The sequence below is a fragment of the Callorhinus ursinus genome, unplaced genomic scaffold (genome assembly GCF_003265705.2).
Source record: "Callorhinus ursinus isolate GAN/ISIS: 27379988/994484 unplaced genomic scaffold, GSC_fseal_2.0 scaffold14, whole genome shotgun sequence".
In the NCBI taxonomy this organism is placed as follows: domain Eukaryota; kingdom Metazoa; phylum Chordata; class Mammalia; order Carnivora; family Otariidae; genus Callorhinus; species Callorhinus ursinus.
This window is the reverse complement of record NW_027397076.1, coordinates 23,339,020-23,351,870: the sequence shown is the minus strand read 5'-3', so window position 1 is coordinate 23,351,870 and position 12,851 is coordinate 23,339,020. Positions and strand designations below refer to the sequence as shown.

The 12,851-nt window shown below is 37.3% G+C and overlaps 1 pseudogene; it reads left to right on the top strand.

The window, feature by feature from the left end:
- LOC112831937 (cytochrome c oxidase subunit 7A2-like, mitochondrial pseudogene) overlaps positions 1 to 1,263 on the top strand; it is a 68,329-nt pseudogene extending 67,066 nt beyond the window's left edge.
- The last annotated feature ends 11,588 nt before the right edge of the window (positions 1,264 to 12,851 follow it).

Below are 12,851 nucleotides of genomic sequence, written 5' to 3'. Positions count from 1 at the left end.
AGTACTGCATGGAGCACTGGGTGTTATACGCAAACAATGAATCATGGAACACTACATCAAAAACTAATGATGTAACGTATGGTGATTAACATAACATAATAAAATAAAATTTAAAAAAAACTTAACTTCTTACTAGCTCAGTATAATCACCTGAAAGGTGGGATTTGTAATGTCTGATTTACTATTTTGACATAAATATTAAATGTAACAGCATATATAAAGTATATAACAAAATCTCTTACTAAATGAAGCAATTGCCTGGCATACAGTCATGGAGACAGCAAGATCAAGCCAGTAGTCAGGCATGAAATCTTTCTAAATAAGTGAGATGTAAAATTCAGGGAGTTGGTATGTGGGCAAGCAATTTGATCAGTTACAAGCAAACTTTGAAATGTATTTTTCTTTATTTTATATAGCTATAGATAATTCTGTTAATTTCAGTGTATTTCTGCAGCATTCTGTAGTCTCAGGTACTTTGTCTAAAATATAGTGGATGACCGAATTGTGCAGGCAGAGGCTGCGGGAAGCCGGACACCGGGAGTCACGTATTACAAGTTTAGTGGCCTCACGCAGATGTTGACTGGAACATGGGCTTCCGAAGCCTATAGCCCACAGGGATTAAGGCTTGTGGTTTCCACAGAAGCACCGCCTATCATATTTGCCACACCAACCAAACTGAGTTCTGATTTTGCTGTATATGATTATGCTGGGAAAAACAAAGTTCCTGAGCTGCAGAAGTTTTTCCAGAAATCCCATGGTGTGCCCATCCACCTGAAACGAGACCTGCCTGACCAAATGCTTTACCGGACCACCATGGTGCTGACACTGGGTGGGGGGACCATCTGCTGCCTGAATGCTCTCTACATGGCTTCGTGGCCCAGAAACAAATGAGTTAGGCTGCAGAGGACTGGTTTGCTTTTTGGCATAAACCCTTTGAATTTTCATTTTTCACTGCTCTGTAAACATTTTCTTTTTTACTTGAATGGTTTACTTAACATTTTCCCAGAGAAATAGGAAGATACTAAGGCACTATTTTGGTTTGTTTATGAAATGTACATGGTCCATCAGAGCTCATTGGACAGTTAAAACCATTGTTTAAAGAGATGCTGCTGCTCTTTAGGCTCCTGATTTCCCTGGAGGTTCTGGAGGAAGGTCGCACACAGATTCATTGACAACAGTCTGTGCTGAGGTCCTTGGGGACTCACAGTGGTGTTTTTGAGCATGGGGTGCAGAAGCCTTTCTGGATTTGGATGTGATTGAGGAAGGAAGGAAGAAACCAACGCCAGGAGCATGAAATGGGGGTTTGTGCTAGGAGACACCTTGGGGGTTTTTCCTTCTTGCAGTAAAATGTTAAGCAAAGTTATCTGCAGCCTGCCTCTGTTCATTGGACAGTTTGTTTCCAAGGGCTACTTGCCTCCTTCCAGATCTTTAGTGAAATTTTATGTGTAATTGTTATGTATTTATTCCACCTCGGGAACAGAAAACACCTGTTTAGTGTTGCACTTTAGACCAGTGTTGTTTTATTAATGCCGCTGTGACACAAAGTCTCCTTTACCTTTTCAAAATGTTATGGCTTTAAATTATGATTTATTTTGATTGTGGAATAAATACATGAATGAAAAAATATAGTGGATGATCAATAAATGGGTTGAATGAATAAATGAATAAAATAGGATGTAATGAAGCACTGGACTTTAACTGAGGTCCTTAGTTCCAGCATTGGTTTAGTCATTAGATAACTATGAGAGTTTCAGCAGATGATTTAACCTCTGGAAGAAGTATGGTCAACTGGATTAAACAATCTTTAAAAAATGTAGCAGATTTAATTTTTCCAAGTCATAAACAAAATCTATTTTTTTAATGTTAGCCTTTTTTTTTTTTTTTCTTAACTGTGAACATATTCCCCTAAATAGTTATGGCTTAGGGCCAAGTGCCAATATTGGCAGTAAATCCCCGTTGCATCATTAGATGTGCTACTTAAATGAAATAGAGTTACTGTTAATCTATGTATAACATAATTTAAAAAGTGACAAAAGTACAACCAAAAGATGTGGGATTGCAAGGCAAATATGAATGGTATTAATGTTACCTACACCATGTTTTGTCCCTCCTAAAAAGGAAACTTGACGGTGGATAAGGCAGTCACTGAAAGAGATTATCTTTCTGTTTTAAAAACAAAACAAAATAGCATTAATTATTGCCGTCTGTATAATTAGCCACTGTTCGGCTGAAAACAAATGATAACCCATCTGGCGGCATTTTAAGCCTTGTACATTTTATGTTATGATTGGTGAGCTTGATCATGTTAAGAAGATTCAACGTAGTTACAAAAGAATTAGTAAATAGGAATTTAAAAACATCAAACCATAGTCATAGCATCATATAACTTTTTTTTTTTGTTATTCCTTTATTCAACAAAATATTATTGAGCGCCGGTTATGTTCCAGGCCGTATTTCAGATGCCAGTGAGACTGAGACAGGCACGGCCCCTCGAGCCTTCATTCCAGGAAGTGATACAAGCAAACAAACATTAAATACATAAACAAACACTAGTGATTTCCAAAAAACAATGAGGGTAAGCCAATAACTGTGTAATTGGGAACAACTAGTTGCTGAGATTTATTTACCAGGTAAAGGACAGGTGAAAGAATAAATGGCAGAATAAAAGTGATGATAGCTGGTAGAGGCTTTTGCAATATTTAGCTGTTGGTAGGTGGTGGCTTAGAATTAGGTGTAGGTCAGTAAAAATGGAGAAAATAAAAATACTGGTGATATGTTTGGGGATATTATTGACAGGGTTTCCTCATATATTCATTGAGGGAACTGAGAAAACAGGGAAGCAAGGAGCAACCCTAAATATTTGTCTTAAGCTTCTGGGTCTGTAGTTCTAATTACAGAGGTGGGGGAAACTGAGGGAGAAGAGTTGAAAGGAGAAAAATAAGGGTTTTCTTGGGGAAGTTACATTAAAGTTTGAGAATCTTTTATATAGCCACTGGAGAGGTCAAGGAGACAGTTGGAGTTCTAGAGAAAGTTCAAAACTGGTGATACAGACTTTGGAGTAGCCCATGTAGCTTTGTAGCTCTGCTTATGTTGACCCTGTAGGTTTTGTACTGCTCCTCTTTGGCTTTCACAACCTGAAACATCATCGATTCTACATTTTTAAACTATGCATTCCAAAGACTTTTCCATCACTTTCATTGGCTCTGTATCAATAACCTCAGGAAATTTACATAACCTTTTCAATACTTAGACTGTAGTATAAAAAATGGTTTCATGCATGAATTAAACTGAAGAACATTTATGCCTGAGTCATGGGGCTCTCTCCACCCTGGAATTTTAGTTCGTTATCTGTAAAAAATAAAACTTAGAAGTGTTTTAAATTAAAAAAAAAAAAATTCAACTCTGGTTGGAAAAAAAGTATCTCAAGTGGAAGCACAGGAAATAGAAGAAATAAAGAAGAGATGTTCAGTTCAGCCTTTTAGGCCAACACCACGTGCCTTTCATTGGTACCGAGAGCTGTCCACTCAGGGCTCTGTTTATATGCCAGAGGATTAGATTGTATCTAAGGCCCCCACTGGGACTAACTTATGATTTTATTAAGTTATTGCCTCAGGATGGAAATATTTCCTATGGATTCTGCTGGGTCTGAATTAGTTTTAGACTGCTGCCAATTCCAGAATTTGCAGGTGGTAACCTACACATGTGGGAACACCTAGATAGGCAGAGGTTAGAGATGGAGACAGAATCTGACAATCAGAAATGTTCTGTGTAGTGCAGAGCAGTTGCTCTGTGATTTGAAACACATGCTACAGAATCCACAGACTGGAAAAACTATGCACCAATAATTGAGATTTCACAGTACGACACTGTGCATCTCTTATTTAGAATTATAGGCAAAGGTGCTAATCTGCATTAGTATTTTCTAAATATTAGCTGAGAAATTAACCATTTATACTTTTTTACCATTCAAACTGTTTTTAATTATACAAAATGAATAATATGAATACCTACATTATCTTCTCCAGACTTTTAAAGAGTACACATGGAATATATTTTAGCAGCATTTCCTTTAAGAATCTCAAGTCATCACTAAGCAATAATGTTTATGTTGTGCTGTAGATAAAGAAGAAATTCTACAGATGTTAATGAGGTTTCAGAAGACCAGTTAACTTAGTATATCATTGTTGCACCAACTGTATTAATTTCTCCTCACACAGGTTTGGATTGTTTTTCTTTGCTCCTGTTAGCAGATACTCTTAGGCATTATTCAGATGCATGTATTATTTTTTACCCTTACTTTCAATATTCTCCTGAAATAAAAGACTATCGTTTCAAAGGCTTTTGTAGTCAAAGTGGTGACTGTTCTCTTAATTCATTCTTAAAATTTGTTGAGTACCTACTGTATGATGGGAATTGTTCAAGGCACTTGGGACAGTTCAGCGAACAAAACAAAGATCTTTGCCTTATGTTCTATCAGTGAAGAGAGACTGAAAACAGGTAAAAATTAAAAAAAAATAGGTAAAATGTCGAGGATGTTGGAACTTGTAATGTGCTATTTTTAAAAAAGGAAAAGTAGTGGAGGCTAATAGAGATTTGGGGCATTGGGTGTGAGCGGTGATAGAGGAAGAGAGCAAGTTACAACACAAGATGGACCTTATTAACAAGGTGACTTGGACCAAATATTTAAAGGAAGTGAGGGAATTAGTCATGCAGACATCTGGGAGAAGAGCCTTCCAGGCAGCAGGGAAATCACAAACGCCTTATTTTGGGAGCATTCCTGGAACAGCACAGAGGCTAGTGTGACTGGAATGAATAGTGTTGGGGGAATAACAGAAAATTGAGGTCAGAGAGAGGACAGAGGACAGATGATGCAAAATTTTGTGAGCCATTGTAAGAACTTGGGTTTTTCCTCAGCGTGTGATTCTCCTATTGGGACTTGACATAAACTCTACACAGCTCCTTTTCCCACCAGAGGTACCTCTAGTGGCATAAATCCTGCCAAGTCATATGACCCAAGTGTCAGGATTACTTGTAAGATGGCCTGGGCTGTGGAACTCTTTCGTGCTATAGAACACTCTCAAGGATGACCGCTTTTCTTGTCGTTCAGTGAATGGTTGGAGAACTATCACCAAGTATGAACAGGCTGCTTTCAGGACCCAAAGAAGCCTATTAGGTGTTGTACTTCCACCTTAAGTGCTGGCAGGAATGAGATACAATAATATATCCTTTAAGTTGGAGGTAATGTCCCAGCATCCTGAAGATCACTAAATTCCCTAACATGCCTCTGATATGTTGGGTTCCTGAATCTTAACAGTGTTTATCTCCCACCATTCAGAGTACATGTGTGTTAGTAAGCCTTCAATTGATATGCCATTCCTTGCTTATTGGATCCAGTCCACATTCTATCATTGATAAAGTGGCCCATGTGATATCCTACAGAATATCCAGGTAGTTTAGGTCCCTTTGGACTATATTATAATAAGGAGAAAAAGTGTTAACATAGCCTGGGGCAAGACTGTAAATTTCTAGTATATTTTCCATCCCAGGTGGTTGTGAACTGCTTCTTCTTGAGAGGTGAAAAAGAAAGTATTTGCCAGATCAACGACCCATACCATGTACCTGAGTCTTCACGTTTTTTTCTAGCAAAGATTCCACATCTGTTAAGTAGCTGCAGTTGGGTTACTATATGGTTAAACTTGTCAATAGCCCATTGGTGTCTGCTGTTTTTCATTTTTTATAGGAGGAGAACTGGTGGATAAAAAGGAGTTGGTCCATTGACTTTTTATTGGGACAGATTCCTTTTTAAAAATAGAGTTATTTATACTTGATTTATTTTTGTTATATTACTGTAGTGATATACTTGTTGGCTACACATATATCTTGACCTATGTCCTGTTAACTGTCTCTATGGTTCTCTGAAGTCAGACCTGCCTTCTGCCTTCAAATGTATGTACTCTTTATCATCAATGTGCCTGTCTTGCTTTGAAGGCTAAGTATTACCACTACGTTGGTCTCTATCCATTCAAAATCCTATCATGCTCTTGTCTATAGGGGAGAGCCTTATTGCTTTGGAAAATAGTACAACTGACCCTTGAACAACATGGTTTGAACTGCATAGTTCCACTTATATGTGGATTTTTTTTCAATAAATACGGTGCAGTACTGTAAATGTATTTTCTTTTCCATACGACTTAGTAATATTTTCTTTTCTCTAGCTTACTTTATTATAAGAATGCAGTATATAATACATACACAAAATATGTTAATTGTTATTGGTAAGGCTTCTAGTTACCAGTAGGCTATTAGTAGTTAAGTTTTGGGGGACTCAGGAAGTTATAAATGAATTTTGACTGCAGGGGTTTGATACTTCTAACCCCCACATTGTTCAAGGGTCAACTGTATGTATATTGTATGACCTCCCACAGAAGATAATAGGCTGAAATTTTCTGGTGTTATATAGTACATGCATTCTGGCATGCATACTTCTCTGAGGCTTTTAATCCTTTTCTCTACCATCTGTCACAGTTATTCCAGCATTTCTACCTCATTTTAGATGGGTCATCATTTTCTCCAAGCTTCAAGCTTCCAAGTTCTAAACTGGCAGCAGCATATTAGCTTCACTTTTTTCTGAGGTCCTTGCCACAGAGTTAAAGACTGCGTTATGAAAGAGTGCTCCCATACTGATAAACTTTCCTTTGTTCAACTTTATGTCCCTTTTCTCTAGGTCCATCATATTTCAGAATCCATTCACATAAATACTCAGCAAGCTTCTGTTTTCTGTAGATGTGCACTGGGTCTTCCACTCCTGTTCTCCCGGATATAACCATTTCACCATGGGAATCTCAGCACTCCTGGAATACGCTGTCATTAAACCATAGTTATTGGTCTAGTGATAAAGAAGGTAGGAAGGGGTAAGGCCTCATGGGTACATGTATTATCTTGCAAGGAAGAGACCTCTGTATCATCTTTAAACAAGGGGTGAAAATTAGGTCACATCTGCAGATTTTCAAGTACGAAGAGCCAGATGCTTACATCCCAAGTCTCAAATTCCCTTCCTTCCCACTTAGGGCTTGGATTGAGAATTAAACCTTCCTTGGAACTCTGCTGACCTTATAATTACATCTTGTGCCTTATCCTCAGTTTCGTCTGTCATTTAGCTCCAGGAGAAGAGCATCTCTTTACATATGTCAAGAAAGCCCTCTAGTTTTCCTATTTCACCTAAAATTACTGATTAATTAACCTTATGTCTTTTCCTCCAATATATTCATTGTTCTGTATAATTAATATTTTCTCTACCTTCTCAAATGCCTGATGTATTGTATATAGGACTGTATCTGTCAACTGTATAACAGTGGCACCCTTAGAGTTTACCAGGGGCTGTCAGTACGCTGTCCACCACCAGTGATAGCATTTTCATGCCAGTCAGTCAGTTGGTGGTTCAGCTCCCAAATCCCATTTTAGAGTCTGCTTCCTAGGACCACACTTAGGATCAATTCTCTTCTGTCAGAATCTGAAAGGGAGATTTCATTCAGGTGGTTTATTGTGAAATACAGACTACTATAAGGAATAAGGGAAGCAGGGTAGACCAGACATAGAAGGTGAAGTATGTCTGAGTTGTAACAGCCGCCTTAGCTGATGCTACCAGGAACTCCAGAAATAAGATGGACCCTTTGAGTTGTCCAGAGTTCAGGCAAGAGGGTTTGGCCTCTGTACCCCCCTCACTGTATTGGATGTAAATTATCACTGGACATGGTGCATAACCTTGGCACATCAGCTCCTGTCCATTCACAGCAGGAAATTTTGGGAGAATGACCCAGCTGTGATCTCTAAGCAGCCAATCCCCCTGGCATCTGGGGGAATGGGCACCTCAGTGCTGATAAGGGATCTTGGCAGCAAGTAAAGTGCTCAGTGCATCAGCAGAAATATAAAATGCTGCTGGGAAGGCAGGTTTTAGAAGATAGAACTGAGTTTTAGATGTATCCGCTAAGAAAGGTCTGTTTGACATTCAAATGAAGACTTGATTAGGCAGTTTGATATGAGTCTAGAATTTGATAGAGAAGTTGGACTCAAAAAGTATTTCAATGATTTCCATGTATACGCTTCTAAGAGCCACAGGGCCAATGGCTACTTAAATTCTCAGACTGTATATTATTGTGCACCTGTTACCTAATGTCAGTCTCTCACGTTGGAATATAAACTTCACAAGTTTTTGGTTCATTATCCTATTCTTATTGTCTGTCATAGAGTAGAAACTCAATATAATTTGGCCAAATCCCAGCCAAGTTGGAGTATGCCTTTACTTCTACTCAGACATGTAATTAATTAAAATATGTATGGATGCAATATTTTGAATTTTTTTTTTACATTATTACATTTAGAGGGGCTGCTTCTTAAAAACTACTTTAGAATTCAGAACTCTTACAGAAATATGCGGGTTTTAGCTTACACTTAGCCAAGAATTTGATATAGCTCAATATATTTTTCAATTTATTTGATATGATTTGGTATTTTCTACATTATAAGTTTTTAGAAAAAATTATAATACATGAATGTATGTATAGTAAGCATGTTGAAAGAAATTATAATAATCCTTACTAACTAGGAAAGGCTATTGATGTACTCTAGTAATTTTGAAAAAAGAATGTGAACTATATAATTTTTAGCAATATTTTATTAGCAAACATAAGCAAGATTTTTTTCATCTATAGCTTACCCATTTTTGAAGAAGAGTTTTATCAAAATCCATGGCTTGATACATTATAAGCACATTATAAGAGTTAGGCTATCTTATTGTTCTCTCTAAAAATTAAATATCTTTATTTTGATTAAGTTAAATGTAAAAGAAACTGCATTATTCTCCAAGATAAGTAATAAAAGGAAGTAGGGCATGCTTTTCATTGGTTTCTTCAAAAGTTCTTAATTTCCAATTTATGAAGAGCCCTTCTAAATTACAGTTCATATAATAAAGATACCATATTTTGAGATCAATGACTTGACAAGAGAATAACTATTAAAAAATGCCATCTGTATGTATTTTCAGAGTTATTAGTATAAAAATTTGAGGAATTATGAAATTGGTGGAGTATGACTGTTTACTAGGCTACAATGATATTGTAGATACAATAACAGTTAAGAGCAAAACTGTTGAATCATTTAGCATGGAAAATAGTACATATAATATTTTTTAAATACAGAGCAAAGTTATGAGTCATATAAAATAGACTAGCTCAAGATATATAAAAGGTTAAGGGTTTCTGTTATAATACCATTCTGACAGCTGAGTCTGCTAAGAACTGTATAAATAATTTTTTTTTAAAAGTATTATTCACTTTAATTTGTGAGAACCTTATTTTACTTCCTGTGGACTGAAATTTGAAGGAATGAAATATTTAGATATAGGTGGGTATATATCTTTAGTGAGTTAGAGATGACCAGATTTCAAACATAGACTTATATTGTCATTAACCATAAGCACTGCTTTGTGATCCTCTATTTAAGGAATATTGCTAGGACAATGATGCAATAATCTCTATTCTTATAGTTGTCTTTAGAAACAGTTACGCTGAAAAACAGCATACAAATATGGGAAAATGACAAAGCTTCTTTTTTAATTTTAATTAAATTTATTTTATTTTTTCTGAAGATTTATTTATTGAGAGAGAGCACGTGTGGGTGGAGGGGCAAAGGGAGAGGGAGAGTCCCAGACTCCCCACGGAGTGCAGAGCCCTTCACGGGCTAGATCTCAGAACCCTGAGATCTCAGAAACCTGAGCTGGACACTTAACCGACTGCGCCACCCAGGTGCCCCACTTCTCTTTCTTTATAAGCTAGTTTCCCTCCATAAATAACTATATATTAGATCAAAAGAGCATTTTATTTCAACAAGTATCTTTTGAGTGTTTACATTTGACATTTTAGTAGTTTCTGGAGTAATGGAACCTAATGTGTAATTTCAGAAGGCATACAGAAAAGAGGAGGAGACAGAGTCTACATGAATAACCGTTGAACCATAATAAGTACAAGTAGGTTGTAGACTTATATTGCCTACAATATAATACAATACAATCTATAATGAAATACAGAATTCTAAGTGAATTTATAAAGATTTGTTCTAGTTGTGGACATCATTAATGCCTTTTTAGAGGGAGATAGTGGTTTGAGCCAGTTTTCAAAGGATAAAAAAAAAAATTAGCTGGAGAAGGGAATTCTAGGTAGAAGGACATTTATAAGGATTCACTGCCAACCCACCAAATGGAAGGGAGATATCAGAATTTCTTTCATCCTCATAGAGGGTCTAGATTGCTCTGTAAAGAAGAAGAGTGTGGAGGTTCATACAGCTATTTACTTCTGCTTGTTTACAATTTCAACTTATTCGCCCAATACCTTGTCAGAGTAAGTTTGCAAAAGAAAACCATGGATTCTGCTTTGAGTATGGTGGGATTTAGATACTCACTGACGGTCCATTGTAAATACTGCTACTAGTAATAGCTACCGTGAAGCAACTGTTGGTTTTCTACCAAGGCTGGAACTTTGTTCTTTAACACGAACTGATTTATCGTTTGTATAATGAACCTCTTACATGGATAGTTGAGGAGATGAAAGTTTAGAGAAGGAATCAAAGGAAAAAATTAAGCCTGTCTCATATATTTGAAAGTTATCCAAAGAGATGATAGTTGAATTTGTATACATGGATATAATTGCTAAGGAAGAGTGCATATGGTGAGAAAAGAGGGCTGATTATTAAGCCTGACTAAACCTTTCTCGTATAGGGATGAGATGACAAAAGCTAGAACTGTAAGTGGAATTCCAAGTGACTAGACAAGGAAAAAGATGTGTCTTTTCTTAAACAGAGAAATGTCTATATGTGGCCAAATAACCCTATACAAAGGTGTGATCCCGAAATATTAGAGCCAGGTGAGTATAAGAACAGTGAAATGAATGTAAATGGGGATCAAAATGGGAAAAGAAGGTGGTTTCTACCATTGGCTCACTTCTACTATTTATGTCAAGAGGCTTGGGTGACTCAAAGCCATTTAATGGTCCAGAGACACAGTAAAGAGATGTGAGAATTTATCTTTCAAGGAGAGACACCAAAAAGAAAACAACCCAAAAACATGACAGAAAATAAAAATTCATAGATACATGAAGAGTGCTATCTCTGTTAGTGCCCTGAGAGGAAACAGATGGCATACTTTAACTGGGTAATTTGAGAAGAGTTCAGTAAAGTGTTTATGGAACTATAAGAGATGCTAACCCCAGAATTTGTAGTAGCTGAAATCTACTCATGCCCCTAACTCTAATTTGAGGAAATTATTCCCAGAATTCAGAGTGAACAAACCGTGTGAAGAAGAATAACAGACAAAAAGTTTGTTATTCGGTCAAGGGACGCTGCCAACCTTTGGGAACCCAGTTGGAAGAAAGACAGTAGAATACGTAATTGAGCTTTACTTTCTTCTTTTTCTTGACCTTCTGTTAGTGGTCCTCATTGGCCAAACCTAACCATAAGCTGTAGGTTAAGAGAGGTCATCAGTGGAGATCAAATAGGTCAGCCTCCTGATAGAAGAGAGTGGAGAAGGGTGAATACACTAAATTTTGTAAGATTGCACACTGAAGTCTGGTGTTTGTTCAGCAGCAATCTGTCCTCTTAAGACTCTTCCCGAGGGTGTAGGGGCACCAGTCGGTTAAGCATCCAGCTCTTGGTTTTGGCTCAGGTTGTGATCTCAGGGTCCTGATCTTGGAGTCTCGCACTCGGGGTTGTGATCAAGCCCGCGTCAGGCTCCCTGCTCAAAACAGAGTCAGCTTGGGTTTCTCTCTCCCTCTCCTTCTGCCCATCCCCCCACCCTGCCGTGTGCGCTCTCTTTCTCTAAAATAAATCTTTTTTTTTTTTTAAAGACTCTTCCCAAGGGTAACACACAAAAGATGTACGTTAAGAGGATAAGAACAATAAAAAGGTAAGAGTTAAGGAAAAAATTCATAAGAACACCAAAACTTCAAGAGACAGGCATAAGCTCCCTCATTTTTTATTTGTCTCCACAGGATGGCAGCCTTTCTTTTTGTCCCTTCTATTCCCTACCTCTTACGTAGTCCTTGGGAACAAGTTATGGATATATGAAAGATACATGTATCATCAGTTGTATCATACACATCAGTGTAGTCATAGAAAACAAAAATTAAAATGAAGACATTTTGTGAATGCCTGGCCATTAGTGATGTGAAATAAAATTTATAATGGAGAAGTTGGGTAGAAGGGACATTTCTTTTTTTTTGTAAGATTTTATTTATTTATTTGTCAGCGAGCGAGCGCGCACAAGCAGGGGGAGTGGCAGGCAGAGGGAGAAGCAGGCTCCCCGCTGAGCAAGGACTCCCTCCCAGGACCCTGGGATCATGACCTGAGCTGATGGCAGACGTTTAACTGACTGAGCCACCAAGGCATTCTGACATTTCAAAAGGATTGAAGTATAAATGCTCCCTGAGGAATTGGAAACCATGAGTGTAGGTTATTCTTTGAAGAAATGTGATGCTAAATAGACAATATCTTGATGGAAAAACATTGGACAAAAGAGGATTCTTCCTTAGGATGCAAGTATAATATAATGTAATACATTTCTAAACTGAGGTAAAGCAATAACAAAATAAGAAGGCATTTGTCAAGTAAGGACCATTGGGGAAGAGATTGGGAAAGAGTGATGAGGGGCGTTTCTAGAGGAGATACATGAAGGGTAGGTACAAATTTGGGGATGCAGATGACAACAGAGTTAGCTCCTTGGTAAACAAATGGTTTAGTTTTCCCTTTAATACCAAGAGATTTAATTATTACTTGGGGAAAAAAATAAAGAGAAAGAAAGTTGGGAA